This window comes from Somniosus microcephalus, chromosome 4, assembly GCF_052327205.1.
Source record: "Somniosus microcephalus isolate GS21.2 chromosome 4, FLI_Smic_1.0, whole genome shotgun sequence".
Classification (NCBI taxonomy): Eukaryota; Metazoa; Chordata; class Chondrichthyes; order Squaliformes; family Somniosidae; genus Somniosus; species Somniosus microcephalus.
In genome coordinates, this window is record NC_140990.1 from 37982158 (window position 1) to 37998433 (window position 16276).

At 44.6% G+C, this 16276-nt stretch overlaps 1 pseudogene; it reads right to left on the reverse strand.

Moving 5' to 3' along the window:
* Positions 1 to 1131: 1131 nt before the first annotated feature.
* LOC147118657 (Ig heavy chain C region, membrane-bound form-like) lies at positions 1132 to 14955 on the reverse strand (annotated as a pseudogene).
* Positions 14956 to 16276: the final 1321 nt, after the last annotated feature.

Genomic DNA, 16276 nt, shown 5'->3' on the forward strand with positions numbered 1-16276 from the left:
TAAAAGTTACCAAAATCTTCAAAAAACTTCCAAAAACCTATTTAAACTGCTGCTTTGCATGTAAAAATGGTTAGCAGCTTGACAGAAACATTGGGGGTGTGTCCAGTGAAACTGAGACCTCAAGGGGCGTGTCTCACTTGCACTGCACGCTCCTGGCTTCGCGCTGGCTGCACTCCTGGGCGGCGTGACGTCATACGCTGCCCGGGATTCTTCTTCTGGAAACACCAATTCCAGGCGTCCCTGGAGCTGATCGGCAGTAGCGCGGGGTAAGTGCAGAAACGGGGCTGCAAGCCCCGTTCACCAATTTCTGGCCCAAAATCTCCTAATTAGCATTTAGTGACTGACGTCAAGGTTCGACCAATCCTGTGCCGTCATGATTGACCAATCCTACAGTTCAGTCACCTGATGGTTGGCCAATCGCTGCGTCTGTGGGCGGGACTAATCATTTTGAACTCAGGCATCGGGCAGCCATTGCTTCAACTACTTCCAGCTCAAAATCTGCAAATCCAGCTTCGAAAAAGTTAGTATCTCTTTTAAAAATAACATAAGATTTACCAAAAACGTTTTATAAGTACTTTCACTTTCATCTTTGAAGTTATTAATAGATAGAAATGTTGCCCGGCAGCAGATTCACAGACGGACACAGAGACAGGCCCGAAAGCCTGGGACTCGATTTAAACCGCCCGGCCCAAAACAGCCCTGGCAACGCGGGGCTACCCCAGCTAGTAGTGAATATAACAACTGAGCGTCACATTGAGACCAGAACACAGTAGTGCTGAGCTGGCAGCTGTCAGTATAACTGTAACAGACACCAGAGAGAGAGAACAAGGGCTCTACATAAAGGGAAGGGAACAATTGTGAATGAGGAATGAGAAAAGAGACTTATTTACACATGAAATATTCAACCAACAGTGAAACTATAAGATACATTTACAGTATAGCCACGTTTAGCGCAAACGTTTTAAACAGAGAGACGGAAATCCCGGTTATGATTTTCTCAGCTACAGATTCGGATCTATTAATTGAAGGCATTTGACTCTGAGAATCACCAAGAGGATATATTTTATTTTCAGGACACAGAGATGTTAATAAACAGATGAGGATAATCCACGGCATCCGAAATTCAACTGTTCACTTGACCTGTAAAAGAGGGATAAAAGAATGAAACAGAGTTTTAATGATTTGGGGCATTTATCACAGGTTTTTTATCAATGAAACTATTAGAGATTTGTCAAACCGCTTCAGTCAGATCGAAGTGTGAGTGGATTGAATCTTCTCACCTTCACTAGAGTGATGGCAGCGCTGTAGGAAATGCTCAGGGAGAACAGGATGATGAATGTGGAAGTGGTTGTCCAGATGTTGCCGCTCTCTTCCTCATAGTCTTCAATCAAGATGTTGTCTGAGGAATCTACGGGATGCAGAGGAGGAAATATATTCAGGTCGTTTATTAATCCAAGATATCATATTATTATTATATATTCCCTTCTTTTCCTTAAGGTAAAAGTTTGTTGTCTAATTTAATTGTCAATGTATATCTTGTGTTAAGTTAATCACTCTCAGCAATCTATCTCTGTTCCTAACTCCACAGTCGCTCTTCCTTTATGGTCCTCCTACAGTCTGTGTCGGAAAATTTCTTCAATGACACACGCTAATTGATTTTCCATCAATTTCGTAGGATCTAACATTCAGGAATAATATGATGAAATATCAAGGGAGGTTCACTGATTGATATCGATTATTTCAACGACAGGTTTAGATAGCTACTTACTTGGAGACAGTCAAGGGGGCTGGGTAAGAGATCAGATGTGAGTTATAATCTTGTTTATTTATTTGTTATGGCAATGCTCTTAATATAATTAACTTGTATCAGTTTCCAACAAGAACAATGATTCAGTGTATGTGTAGGACCAGAATAGAGAAATGTGAGATGTTATGGAATCAAGAATTATTCATTCAGAACAATCGTTGGAAACTGTTCGTTCAAAAAGTGCATTTTAATTCTACATTTTTCTATAGCCTGATGTTCTTTGCGTGCATTCGTGTTTGAGTATGTGTGTTTGACAATCTCTTGTTTTGTTTTAGTCTGTGTTTGTGTGTTAATGTGTGTGTGCTCGGTAAGTGTGTCTGTGTGTGTTCAAGTGTAATTATCTGTGTGTTCGTGTGTGAGTTTGCATGATTGTGCAATTCTATATATGTGTATTTATGTGTAAGTGTGCATGTATTTTTGTAAGTTTGTGTATGTTTATGTGTAAGTCATTGTGTAAGTGTGTGTGTTTATTTGTAATTATGTGTGTGTGTTTGTGTGCAAGTTTATTTGTAAGTGTGTTTATGTTTAAGTGTGTGTGTGTTTTTGAGGAAGTGCGTCCACAGAAACATGTAAACATAGAAGATAGGAGCAGGAGTAGGCCATTCGGCCCCTCGAGCCTGCTCCGCCATTCAATGAGATCACGGCTGATCATCTAAATTCAGTACCCTGTCCCTGCTTTCTCCCCAGATCCCTTGATCCCTTTAGCCTTAAGAAATATATCTAACTTCTTCTTGAATATATTTAATTAATTGGCCTCAACTGCCTTCTGTGGTAGAGAATTCCACAGGTTCACCACTCTCTGGGTGAAGAAATTCCTCCTCATCTCAGTCCTAAATGGCTTACCTCTTATCCTTAGACTGTGACCCCTGGTTCTGGACTCCCCTGCCATCGGGAACATCCTTCCTGCATCTAGTCTGCCTAGTCCTGTTATAATTTTATAAGTTTCAATGAGATCCCCTCTCATTCTTCTAAACTCCAGCGAGTATAAGCCCAATCGACCCAATCTCTCCTCATACGTCCATGTGTGTTTTTATGTATATGTTTATGGTTATGTGTGTTTTTGTATGTTCAGGTTTAAGTGTGTGTGTCTTTATGTGTAACTGTGTGTGTTTGCATATAAGTGTGTGTGTGTGTGTTGAGTATGAGTTTATGTGTGTGTAATTGCGTGTGTTAATGCATGTGTTTGTGTGTGTTTTTTAAGGGTGTGCGCGTGTGTATTTCTGCTACTGTTCAAAGTTTCAGAGAGTACCAATAACTTGGTCTGACAATCATGGTGCGTATTATATTCTGGGTATGTGTAATATTCTATGTCAGTGTGTTAATGCGTGTGTGTATGTGTAAGCCTGTGTGTGTTTATGTGTAAGTGTGCACTTACACAAAACACACATACTTACACAAAATCGCAAACGCACTTACACATAAACACACACACGCTCACTTTTACATGCATTTTTCCCCATTTTGTGTAAATGTGTTCTGTGTGAGACGTAATGTGATGTCAACCGATGGGCCTCAAACCATCAGGGACAGAACCGTAAGAAATCCGCAGATGATTCAATCACCAGTTCAGATTTGGACAATTTAAATTCAATCTGTTAGTTTATGAATAACAGGGACAGATTTACCCCAACACTAGTTAAAGCTAAATTATTGAATAAATATGTATTTAACATTATGATTTTCATCCGGCAATTTTAATGTTTTTAGATTGAGTTAAAGCTGACTTTTTACTGATTGCAATTGTGTTCATATAATAGAGAGTGGTTCACCTCCCCTCTCTCTGGTGGGGGAGTGGGGATTTCGTGGGTTAACAATTGCCCTTTCCCCTCTCTCTGGTGAGGGAGTGGGGGTACAATGGGTTAACAATTGCCCTTTCCCCTCTCTCTGGTGGGGAAGTGGGGGTACAGTGGGTTAACAATTACCCTTTCCCCTCTCTCTGATGGAGGAGTGGGGGTACAGTGGGTTAACAATTACCCTTTCCCCTCTCTCTGGTGGAGGAGTGGGGGTACAGTGGGTTAACAATTGCACTTTCCCATCTCTCTGGTGGAGGAGTGGGGTACAGTGGGTTAACAATTACACTTTCCCCTCTCTCTGGTGGGGGATTGGAGGTACAGTGGGTTAACAATTACCCTTTCCCCTCTCCCTGGTGGAGGAGTGGGGGTACAATGGGTTAACAATTGCACTTTCCCTTCTCTCTGGTGGAGGAGTGGGGGTACAGCTGGTTAACAATTACCCTTTCCTCTCTCTCTGGTGGGGGATTGGGAGTTACAGTGGGTTAACAATTGCACTTTCCCCTCTCTCTGGTGAGGGAGTGGGGGTACAGTTCGTTAACAATTGCACTTTCCCCTCTCTGGTGGGGAGAGTTGGGGTACAGTAGGTTAACAATTGCCCTTTCCCCTCTCTCTGGTGGGGGAGTGGGAGGTACAGTGGGTAAAAATTGCTCTTCCCCCTCTCTCTGGTGGGGGAGTGGGGGTACCGTGGGTGAACAATTGCCCTTTCCCCTCTCTCTGGTGGGGGAGTGGGAGGTACACTGGGTTAACAATTGCCCTTTCCCCACTCTCTGCTGGGACGAGTTGGGGTACATTGTGTTAACAATTGCCCTTTCCCCTCTCTCTGGTGAGGGAGTGGGGGTACAATGGGTTAACAATTGCCCTTTCCCCTCTCTGTGGTGGGGGAGTGGGGGTACAGTGGGTTAACAATTGCCCTTTCCCCTCTCTCTGGTGAGGGAGTGGGGGTACAATGGGTTAACAATTGCCCTTTCCCCTCTCTCTGGTGAGGGAGTGGGGGTACAATGGGTTAACCATTGCCCTTTCCCCTCTCTGGTGGGGAGAGTTTGGGTACATTGGGTTAACAATTGCCCTTTCCCCTCTCTCTGATGGGGGAGTGGGTGGCACAGTGAGTTAACAATTGCCCTTTCCCCTCTGGTCATGAAGTGGGGTTACAGTGAGATTACAATTGCCCTTTCCCCTCTCTCTGGTAGAGGAGTGGGGGAACAATGGGTTAACAATTGCCCTTTCCCCTCTCTCTGGTGGTGGAGTTGGGGTGCAGTTGTTTAAAAATAGCTCTTTCCCATCTCTCTGGTGGGGGTTACAGTTTGGGTTCATGTGTGGCCTTATTTCAGATCCCAGAAGGTGCGATGCTGCAAAATAAAACTGCCCCATTTCTAAAGGAATGGAGAACATGAGAAACAGCGACCCCGACATCTAAATGTGCTGCGTTTGTTTGTCTGAAATGTGTACTTTTTGATTGCCCCCAGCGGGACGAAATTTGCTGAAGTGACTTTGAGGAATCCTGTTGTGAAAGAGCTTCAGTCTGTCTCTAACCCGTGGTGTATCTGAGCTGGGAGCGCTGGCTGTACAAGCCTTGGGCCCGAGACCGGTAAATATCCTGCTTCAGATAAACAGCCCTCCCCTTGGCAAAAATGGGAAACAAGATTAATTGAGCGGCTGTGTGTGTAACTGACGATTGGAAGAAAAGGCCTTTATTGGTTTTATTCAAGAACTGAAATGCAATCGAGAGATTCTCATTGACAAGAATTGACGGTGTCGATCAGAACAAGGGAAATGTTGACAAAACTGGGTTTACCGCTGGATTTATTAACCATTCTGTTGATGATCTTCAGGGGGATCACTTCATGTCCCACCACACAGGAGTAGGAAGCGCCGCTGGCCCACTCCTCCACTGCAATGGATAGCAGGCTGTACATGAAGAAGGAACTGCTGCCGTTCTCCGCCATCACCTCGGTGTTCTTGTAGTTGCTGGAATTCACCGGCTTGTCATTGACGGTCCACTTGACGAACATCTCTCGGGGGGAGATACCTCTCACTAAGCAGGTGAGAGTGATGAACGTCTGAGCGGATACTTCTTCTGCCGGGGGCAGGAGGACAGACACGGGCGGTTCCCGCGGATCATTAGCTGCAGAACAATCACAATAAAGGTCAATAAACTGGAGAATTCCAGAGACAGCGAAACCGGCGGTTAGATGTGAGAGAAATGTGCTTCGCGCTGAATGTGAAAGGATTCCCTTTCCCCCTCTGTGTCTTGTCCGGTTTTCCCACTGTTTATGCTCCACACGAACCTCCTCCCACCTTACTTCATCTAACTCTAATAATAGATCCTTCTATTCCTTTTTCCCTCATTGACTTATCCAGCTTCCCTTTAAATGCATCCTCTCTGGTCCTAGAGGGTTTAGTTAGTGGAATTACCCATTGAATTATCAGAGTGGTCCATTAAAACACTGAATAGAACGAATTGGCCCTTGCACCATCACCGGAAATAGTCACAGAGTCTCACTAATTGCTACAATCTCACCGCTCACCTTTTTCCTTGTGGATGGAATCTATTATAGGAGTCAACATATCCTGATGGCTCACCACGCAGGTGAACTTATCCCCTCTCAGCCAGGCTTGTGTCGAGATGTTTAAGTTGCTGATTACGCTGTTGCGAGCCTCTCCGGGTTGGACGGCAATCTTTGATTTCAACGTCTCCTTTTCTCGGGTCCAGGACACGTTGACTCCATAAGGAGCATTAGACACGACGCAGGTTAAGGTCACCGTCGCCTCCAGTAAGACCTGTTCCAGTGACGGTTGGGGAAGAGTGATTTCTGGATCGTTACATTGAATCTCATCTGTGAAGCAGAAATGAAAGTCATGCAAAACTTCATCTTCAGAATCAGGACACCAGTATTCAGTCTTCACTCTCTCAGGGAGAATAAATCAAGTGCTTCCTGACATCACCCCTGAACGGCGCTGTTCTAATTTTAAGGTTATGCCCCTTGTTCTGGACTCCCGTACCAGAGGACATACTTTCTCTCTATCTCCCCTATCAATTCCATGTATCAACTTAAACACCTCAATTAGATCACCTCTTAATCTTCTATAATCAAAGGAATGCAAGCCTATTCTATGCAACCTGTCCTCATAATTTAACCATTTCTGCCCCGGTATGATTCGGGTGAATTTGTGTTGCACCCTCTAAAGTCAGTATATCCAACATATGTGGTGCCCAGAATTGAACGCAGTTCTCTAAATAGTGTAAATGTCCTTTCTGGCAGTGTGTCCCGGGACAGTTACCAGTAAAGGGTTCCAGACACCTACTGCCGCTTCGAATATGATCAACAACTCAGGATTAACCTGAGACCGAGGACACCTCATGTACTCTCTGACATCAGAGCAGAGGGAAACTTTCTTTGGCGAGGTTATGCAATCCTTAACCATGAGGAATCCTGATTCAGAAGATCGTGGGTTCAAGTCCCACTCCAGACACTTAAACACAAAATGTGAGCTGACACTCCCAGTGCAGCACTGAGGGAGCGCTGCACTGTCGGAGGTGCTGTCTTTCGAAGGAGACGTTAAACCGAGGCCCCGTCTGCCCTCTCAGTTGGACGATAACGATCCCATGGCACTATTTCGAGGAAGAGCGGGGGAGTTCTCCCAGGTGTCCTGGCCAATATTTATCCCTCAACAAACATCACCAAATAATAAGATTATCTGATCATTATCACATTGCTGTTTGTGGGACCTTACTGTCTGCAAATTGGCCGCCACAATTTCCACATTACAACAGTGACCACATTTCAGGAAGTACTTCCTTGGCGGAAAAGCGCTTTGGGAAAGGCGCTATGTAAAGGCATTTCTTTCTTTTATTTTATATTGGAAGAAAACAGAAACAGCATGATTGTAAATTAGAAATCGAGCTCTCTCAGTGTAAACCTGAGACTAGGGACTCCTCACTCACTGTCTGACATCAGAGCTGAGGGAAACCTTTGTCAAAGTGCTGGAATCCCGAACAGTGAAGGATCCTGAGACAGCACTGATATCGGGAGGAAACACAAACTGTGTGATTGGAAATTAGAAACAGTTCTGCGCTTTTTACTAATTCCAATAAAAGTCCTGACTGAGATCAGCCCTCAGAATGACCTTGGATTTCTCGGGGTTGTGTCTCGTACCCTGAGATCTGGAGATGTTTCAGCTTTGGGTGACACTTTGATGAGAGACCCGGCAGGTATAGACTGAGCTGGCGAACCAACCCCGGCGGGGAATCTCAGCTGACTGGTCGCCGAGAAGTTTCCGTTCACTTCACAGACGGGAGAGGTGACGATTCCCGAATCCATGAGTTGTCCATTCCTCAGCCAATTCACGGTCACTGACTATGGATGGAAATCAATGATTGAACACACGGCGGTTGCAGACCTGCTGATGATGATTTCTTCACTGGAACTCAGGGTGAGGATCACAGTTGTATGATGTACCACACGATCTGCAAGAACATACATTTTATTGGGATTATTTGTTGCAATCCAGAAAATGAAGAAATGTAAAGCGTTTTTTTACATAGAATCTACAACACAGACACAGGCCAATCGGCCCAACAGGTCGGTGTTTATTCTCCACATGAGCCTCCTCTCTCTCTACTTCATCTCCCCATCAACACAACCTTCTATTCCTTTCTCCCTCCTGTACTTATCTGGATTCCCCTGAAGCACGGTGGCATAGTGGTTAGCACTGTTGCCTCACAGCGCCAGGGACCCGGGTTCGAATCCGACATCGGGCGATTGTCTGTGTAGAGTTTGCACATTCTCCCCGTGTTTGCATGGGTTTCCTCTGGGTGCTCAGGTTTCCTCCCACAGTCCAAAGATGTGCGGGTTAGGTTGATTGGCTATGATAAAAAATTGACCCTTAGTGTTAGGGGGATTAAATACATGAGGTTACGGGGATAGGGTGGGATATGTGTTGGTGTAGGGGTTACGAGGATTGGGTGGGATATGTGTCAGTGCAGGCTCGATGGGCCGAAATGACCACTATCTGCACTGTGGGGTTTCTGTGATTCTGTGAAACGCATCTATGCTATTCGCCTCAACTACTCCATGTGGTGGCGAGTTCCACATTCTAACCACTCTCTGGGTAAAGAAGTTTCTCCTAAATTCCCTATTGGATATATTAGTGATTATCTTATATTTATGGCCCCTAGTATCGGGCTCCCCCTCGAGCAGAAATATTGTCTCTACATCTATCCTTTCAACCCACTTCATAATTCTAAAGACCTCTATTCGGTCACCCCTTGAGAATATATTCCAAGCCAGTTCAATCATTCTTGACAGTTACAATTTTTCAGTTCTGGTATCGTCCTTGTAAATCTTTTTTTGCACTTCTCCAGTCCCTCTGTATCATTCTTGTAACATGGAAAGCAGAAACTGTACACAGTACACTAAGTGTGATATGGAGACCAGACCTGTACTCAGTACACTAAGTGTGATATGGAGACCAGACCTGTACACAGCACTCTAAGTGTGATATGGAGACCAGACCTGTACACAGCACACTAAGTCTGATATGGAGACCAGACATGTACTCAGTACACTAAGTGTGATATGGAGACCAGACCTGTACACAGCACTCTAAGTGTGATATGGAGACCAGGCCTGTACTCAGTACACTAAGTGTAATATGGAAAACCAGACCTGTACACAGTAATCTAAGTGTGATATGGAGACCAGACCTGTACACAGCAAACTAAGTGTGATATTGAGACCAGACCTGTACACAGCACTCTAAGTATGAAATGGAGACCAGACCTGTACACAGTACTCTAAGTATGATATGGAGACCAGACCTGTACACAGCACTCTAAGTATGATATGGAGACCAGACCTGTACACTGTTGTGTCTGTGTGTTGATAGAGACACTGAAGACAGGAGTTGGTTTCATAGGTGTTTACTAAACATAGTCTGGAGGGGAACTAACTGATACAACACAATATACAGGCTTATATAGCCCGCGTGGCCATTACCGGCATTACAGTACTCATGGGGCTCTTAAAGGCACATACACTACAATTCCTCCCATTTTAGCCAACCAGTACATAATATTTTAAGTAATTATTAATTACATGTTACAAGAAAAATAATCTACATATTGCTGCAGTTAATTAATTATCAGTCAGTCTCTCTGGAGGCTTCCTGACTCGGTCCGGATAATGCCTCAGTGGTGTATTGTTTCTGGTGGTGTAGTAGGTTCTTTTGGCAAGGCTGATTCGGCTTGAATGCCAGTGTCGGGTTCATCGGGTTCCAGTATCAGCGGATCGGAGGTAGATATGGGTATCTCTACTTCATCGTTAGGCGTATAGAGTTGTGGTGTAGGTTGTCCCATTTCGGATGACTCTATGATTTGGTCAGCATGGCGCCTTATTATGCTTTCTCCGATGTCCACGGTATACATCAGCGGTCCTAGTCATGTGCAGATTGTTCCAGGCTGCCATTTCTCGGTATGGTAGTCCCGGGCCAAAACTTGTTGACCTATCTGGAAGGTTCTAGTTGGCCTTTCATTCATGCCTTGAAATTGCCGGTTCTCCACGTCCCTTCTGATGTTGGGCTTGATCAAATCCAGCCGGCATCTTAGGCTTCTATTGAACAACATCATGGTGGGAGTTTGGTTTGTAACCGTATGTGTTGCATTCCTGTATGTGAACAAGAAGTTATCCACATTGTGCTGAGTTTTATGTCTTCATTTCCCATGGCCTTCATGGCTTTCTTGAAGGTCTGCACAAACCTTTCAGCCAATCCATTGGTGGCGGGATGGTATGGGGCGGACGTGTAGTGCTGAACCCCATTGTTTTTTTTCAGAACTTCCTGAATTCTTCAGACACAAATTGTGGTCCATTATCAGAACAGATCTGTTCCGGCAGCCCATTCCTGGCAAATATGGTCCTTAATACTGTGATGGTTTTTTCCGTGGTGGTGGAGGACGTCTTTATTACCTCTGGCCACTTAGAGTGTGCATCAACCGCGATTAAGAACATTGAGTCCATAAATGGACCAGCAAAGTCGATGTGTACCCTTTGCCAGGGAGATGAGGGCCACTCCCATGGATGTAGAGGGGCTTGGGGTGGAGCGTTTTGGACCTTCTGGCATCCTAGGCAGCTCTTGGTCATTTCTTCGATGTCTCCATCGATACCTGGCCACCGTACAAACGCCCTGGCTAGGTTCTTCACTTTCACTCCACCCAGATTCTCCTCGTGAAGCTCCTTTAGAACTTTATCCTGGAGTTTGGGTGGAATCACCACTCTGGATCCACACATCAAAGTTCCTCGGCACACTGACAGCTGTTCTCTTCTTTGCGAGAATGCTGGCAACAATGGTTCGCCATGTGCTGGCCATCCCTTCACTGTTAAATCATAGACCCGTGAGAGAGTAGGGTCATTTCTTGTCTCCCTTTCAATGGCAGAATTTGTTACTGGTAGACATTCGACTATGGTAGAGTGGAAAATCTCCACTGGGTCTATGGTAGGTGCTTTTTCTACCATTGGCAACGATAGGCGCGATAGCCCGTCAGCATTCCCATGCTGTTTTGATCCTTTGTATTCTATGTTGTATTGGTGTGCCCCTAGAAAAAGGGACCACCTCTGTAGCCTTTGTGCTGTCATAATGGGAACACCTTTTTTAGGGTTGAATATGGAGATGAGGGGTTGATGGTCAGTCAACAAGGTAAATTTTTGTCCGTGTAGGTAATGGTTGAATTTCTTCACTCCCCATACCAGGCTGAGTGCTTCCCTGTCGATTTGGGCATAGTTACGCTCAGCTGAGTTCAATGAGCGTGACGCAAAAGCTATCAGCCGTTCTGAGCAATCAGGGAATTTATGCGATAATACTGCTCCTACGCCATAAGGGGATGCATCTCACACCAGTCTAATTGGCAGTGATGGGTTGTAATGAGCCAAAACTTCTTTGGACGTGATTAAGTCTTTGCATTTATGGAAGGCACGTTTACAGTCTTCGCTCCATTTCCAAATTACTCCTGTTTGTAGCAGTTCATTAAGACTGTATAGAAGAGTTGATAAGTTCGGTAAAAATTTATGACAGTAATTTATTAATCCCAGGAACGACCTTAATTGTGAAACATTTTCAGGTGCTGGGGCTTTTATGACCGCTTCAATTTTTTCAGGTGACTTATGCAACCCTTCCTTATTAATTATGTGCCCACAATATGATATTTGATTTTGGAAAAATTCGCACTTGGGGTGATTTGCTCGTAGGCCCCGTTCTCTCAGCCTAGTGAGCACCTGCTCCAAATTGGCAAGGTGCTCGTTGTCGTTTTCTCCTGTTACAAGGATGTCGTCTAGGTAGCATTGAGTCCCCGGAATCCCTTGGAGGACTTGCTCCATAGCTCTTTGCCAGATAGCTGGAGCGGATGCTTCTCCGAAAACCAGTCGATTGTACTGGTAGAGACTTTTGTGTGTATTTATTGTGAGATACTTTTTAGAGGCCTCTTCAACCTCCATCTGTAGATATGCCTGTGCCAAGTCAATTTTGGTGAAACGTTTCCCTCTGGATAGTGAGGCGAAAATATCTTCTATCCTCGGAAGAGGATACTGTACCATGTGAAGGATCAGGTTTACAGTCACCCTGAATCTCCACAGATACGAATTTTTCTCTGTTCTTCAGATTTATCATTATTCAATGCTTTCTTCATGACTGGAACGATGGGTGTTGCCCACTCGCTCCAATCTATTTTGGATAATACGCCTGCCTTTTCCAAATTCTCCAGCTCTGCCTTGACTGCTGGACGAATTGCGTATGGCACCAGTCCTGCCTTAAAAAACTTGGGAATTGCTGCATCTTCCTCTTTTATTGAGGCGGTGATGCCTTTCAAGGTTCCTAGGTTCTCTTGAAACACTTCTTTGGCGTTGGCCAAGATGTCTTTTAATCGTTCAGGTATGACGTCATCATCGTTTATTTTCTTACTGGTCACCGTTAGTGCCTGAATGGAGTGCCAGTCTAAACGTATTTTACTGATCCATTCATGTCCCAACAGCAGTGGACCACCATCTTGTAGAATGTATAAATACAACTTTTGTATTTCCTTGCCGTTGTATACAACAGGCACCCTTATTTTTCCTTTGGGGTATACTTTCTGCCCCATATATGTTTTCAAGCTAATGGATGTGTCTTTTAAAGGTATATGCGGAAATAGCCGCTCATAATCCCGTCGATTTATGATGGTCAGAGCTGATCCTGTATCTAGCTCCATTTTAACTGGGGACCCTGCTATTTTGAGGGTAACCCAAATGGTCTGGTAATTTTCTTTGGCAATTACATTATGTAATTTGAGACAGCTTAGTCTCTTGTTTTCGGAGTTGCTTTCGCTCTTCTGGTCTTTGGAGCTACTGTCCATCATCATTTGTACCTTTCTATACTTTCTTTATTGATTTTTTTTTTCCTGTCTGTGGATTTTTTTTGACCCGATCGGCATACCCGTGCAATGTGTCCAATCTTTCCGCATTGCCGCAGCGATACCATCTCTCGAAACCCTGTGTCATTTCATGGGTGCCGAAGTCCTGTGTCTTTTGTTGTATCTCTGCAGCTCCTCTTGCGGCTGCTTCGTATGATACAGCCATACTGAAAGCCTTGTCCAGTGTTAAATCTTTTTCAGAAAGCAGCCTTTTCTGTGTTCCTTCACTTAAGAGACCACAGACGAATTTGTCTCGAAGATAATCTGCTAGTCCTGCCCCGAATTGGCAGTGTTTTGATAGCTTTCTTAATTCGGTGAGGTAATCAGCGTTACTTTCATTCTTATGTTGATTTCTCTTGAAGAATTTGAATCGTTCCGCTATCAGCAGCGGTGTTGGGTTTAAGTGCTCCTGTAGGGTATCAACAATTTCTTTAAAATTCTTGTCCATTGGTTTGGCTGGAGTGATTATATTTCGTAGCAGCCCATACGTCTTTGCGCCCATTAGATTTAGCAGTACTGAAGCTTTTTTTTCATCTTCTATTCCATTTGCGGTGCAATATACCTACACTCTTTCCACGTATGTGGTCCAATCCTCCATCTCATTATCAAAAGCATCAATATTGCCAGACTTAGGCATCCTAGAAATAAAATGGCGCTTCCCGTGCTTTTCTTTCTTTTCTGCAAAAAAGATATGGTGCTTCCCCGCCACTGCTGCCGATGACAATGCTGTTTCCCGCAGTTTCCGTTCTTTTTATTTATTTATTTACAGTTGGAGACTCGTTCCCGCCGGACTCTCTCTCTAGGTCTGAATGCCGACCTGCTTGCAGTGCCGGCCATCTCCCGAGTGCTCCCTCCCCATCTGTTACTGCTTGCCTCCGCCTTCGCTGCTTGGCCTAGCTGTAGAGCCAGCCGCTGGAGCCCCAGCCCGACGCCCAGGAATGACCACTGTAGTACCTGCCACCAGCTTGGCTAGCTGGTGAAACCACAGCTTTTTCTTCTCCTTGAATCCTCTTCAACCCCGGATGCCAGAGGAATCGATGTCCTTGAGGTGCTGCCGCATTGCAGGTAAGTCCGTTTCCAATTCGTCACCACTGTTGTGTCTGTGTGTTGATAGAGACACTGAAGGCAGGAGTTGGTTTCATAGGTGTTTACTAAACAAAGTCTGGAGGGGAACTAACTGATACAACACAATATACAGGCTTATATAGCCCGAGTGGCCATTACCGGCATTACAGTACACATGGGGCTCTTAAAGGCACATACACTACATACAAAGTACTCTAATTGTGATATGGAGACCAGACCTGTACACAGCACTTTAAGTGTGATATGGAGACCAGACCTGTACACAGTACACTAAGTGTGATATGGAGACCAGACCTGTACACAGTACACTAAGTGTGATATGGAGACCAGACCTGTACTCAGTTCTCTAATTCTGGTCTAACCAAGGTTGTATAGAAGTTGAACATAACTTCTCACCTTCTCACAGTTTCTCCCTGTGTCCCACAACACTGACCTGGCATTTTGACGCTCAAGTCCAACCCACTTTGTCGAACCTGGCATTAGATTGTGCTGCTCCCCACCTCTGACTCGGTGATGGTTAACTGGCTGCTCAGGTTATAGGTTCCCTTCTTGTTGAACACTGACGGGTAGGTCTTCAATCCAGTGGTGATCGGCTCTTTATCTTTCGTCCAGGAAAGGCTGGTGATTTCCGGGAAGTAGTCCATTGCCAAGCTGCCATACGTGACGGGGCCACCGGTGTTAGGTTGTTCACAGGAGGAGAGCAGGGTGTAGAAGGAGTCAGGAGACTGTGTCGCTGGGAAAGAATGGCCAATTGAACAAGTTAGACTCTGTAATCCGTGCTTATAACATAACCAGACAACTCGAAATGTGACTACAGGATGAACTAATTCCATCATTTGCCGATCAAAACCTAGATCAGCATTTGAGTTTCTGTGAGTTGTGAGAGCCGACGTGAAACGCCTTCATGTAACTCCAGTCTTGTACATAAGAAAAGTCAGGAGTCTGAAAGGGGCATTCTGTCCATGAGGCCCCTTTATACCGAGTGAATGCCAGAATATTGTATCGGGACTTCCTCCAGCTCTTGATCCCCTGTTATGGAACACACCCCTCATTCCCCAAACACTTTCACATTAGATTCTTTCACATTCTGTCCACTGAGCTCCTCCCGACATCATTTTGCTGTCAGCCTCTTATCATCAGCACAGAATCAGACTATTCCGTGATATCAAATTGTCATCATCTCTCCATTGTAAGATGCTGCCTTAAAACCTACCTCTTTGAACAAGCTTTTGGTCAACTGTCAGAGTAACTACCAACCATACTAAAGAATAAAATGATATCTCCTTATGTGGCTCGGTGTCAGATTGTATCTGCTGACACTCCTGTGAATCGTCTTGGGACGTTTTACTACGTTAAAGGCGCTATATAAATGCAAGTTGTTGTTGTTTTCAGAGGATAGTCTTGTTTGAATAGCGGTGGGGTTAGTTCTCCTAATCACACAACTCCTACTGCTAGATCTACTAGTTGTATTACCTTTACAACAAATCCCAGCATGTTTATAGAGCATGACCCAGAATTATAAAATAATACAACTTTACAGCACAGAAGGAGGCCATTCGGCCCATCACACCGCTGAAAGATCTCTCCACCAATCCCGTGCACCTTCCAATTCCCAATCTTCCTCTCAAATGTTCAATTTTATCGAGCTATTATGGATTCTGCATGCAGCCCTCTTTCTGATAGGACATCCCATGTCCAACAGCCCCCTGTGTAGAAAAGTAGAATAATACCATCTCCCTTCAATCTGTTGCTGCTGATTTTCAATCAGTGCCATTTACTCACCAACTCACCGGCCCGGGAAATATGTTCCCGAATCCCTTCATAAAACCCTTCATAATTCCCAACCCATCTATCAGACCTCATCTAAATCTTCTTTCTTCCCATGACAATAAAGGACGTTTACAATAAATGGTTGAAGTCTCGTTTAAAATGTGAACTAAATAATTCAGCGCACCGATTTGAATAGGGAACTTTTGCACAGCCTGGTTTTATAAGATTCAAGCTTTGGATCAATCGGATTGATTTGAGTCTCTCTCTTTCCTTCTCAGAATTGGAGGAAGAGCGATGCAGTGTGGCTTGTGCTCTATCCCATTCTACGGAATGGATGTCTCCTGACTTTCCTCCTCCCACTCACTCAATTAAATAACCTTAATTAAA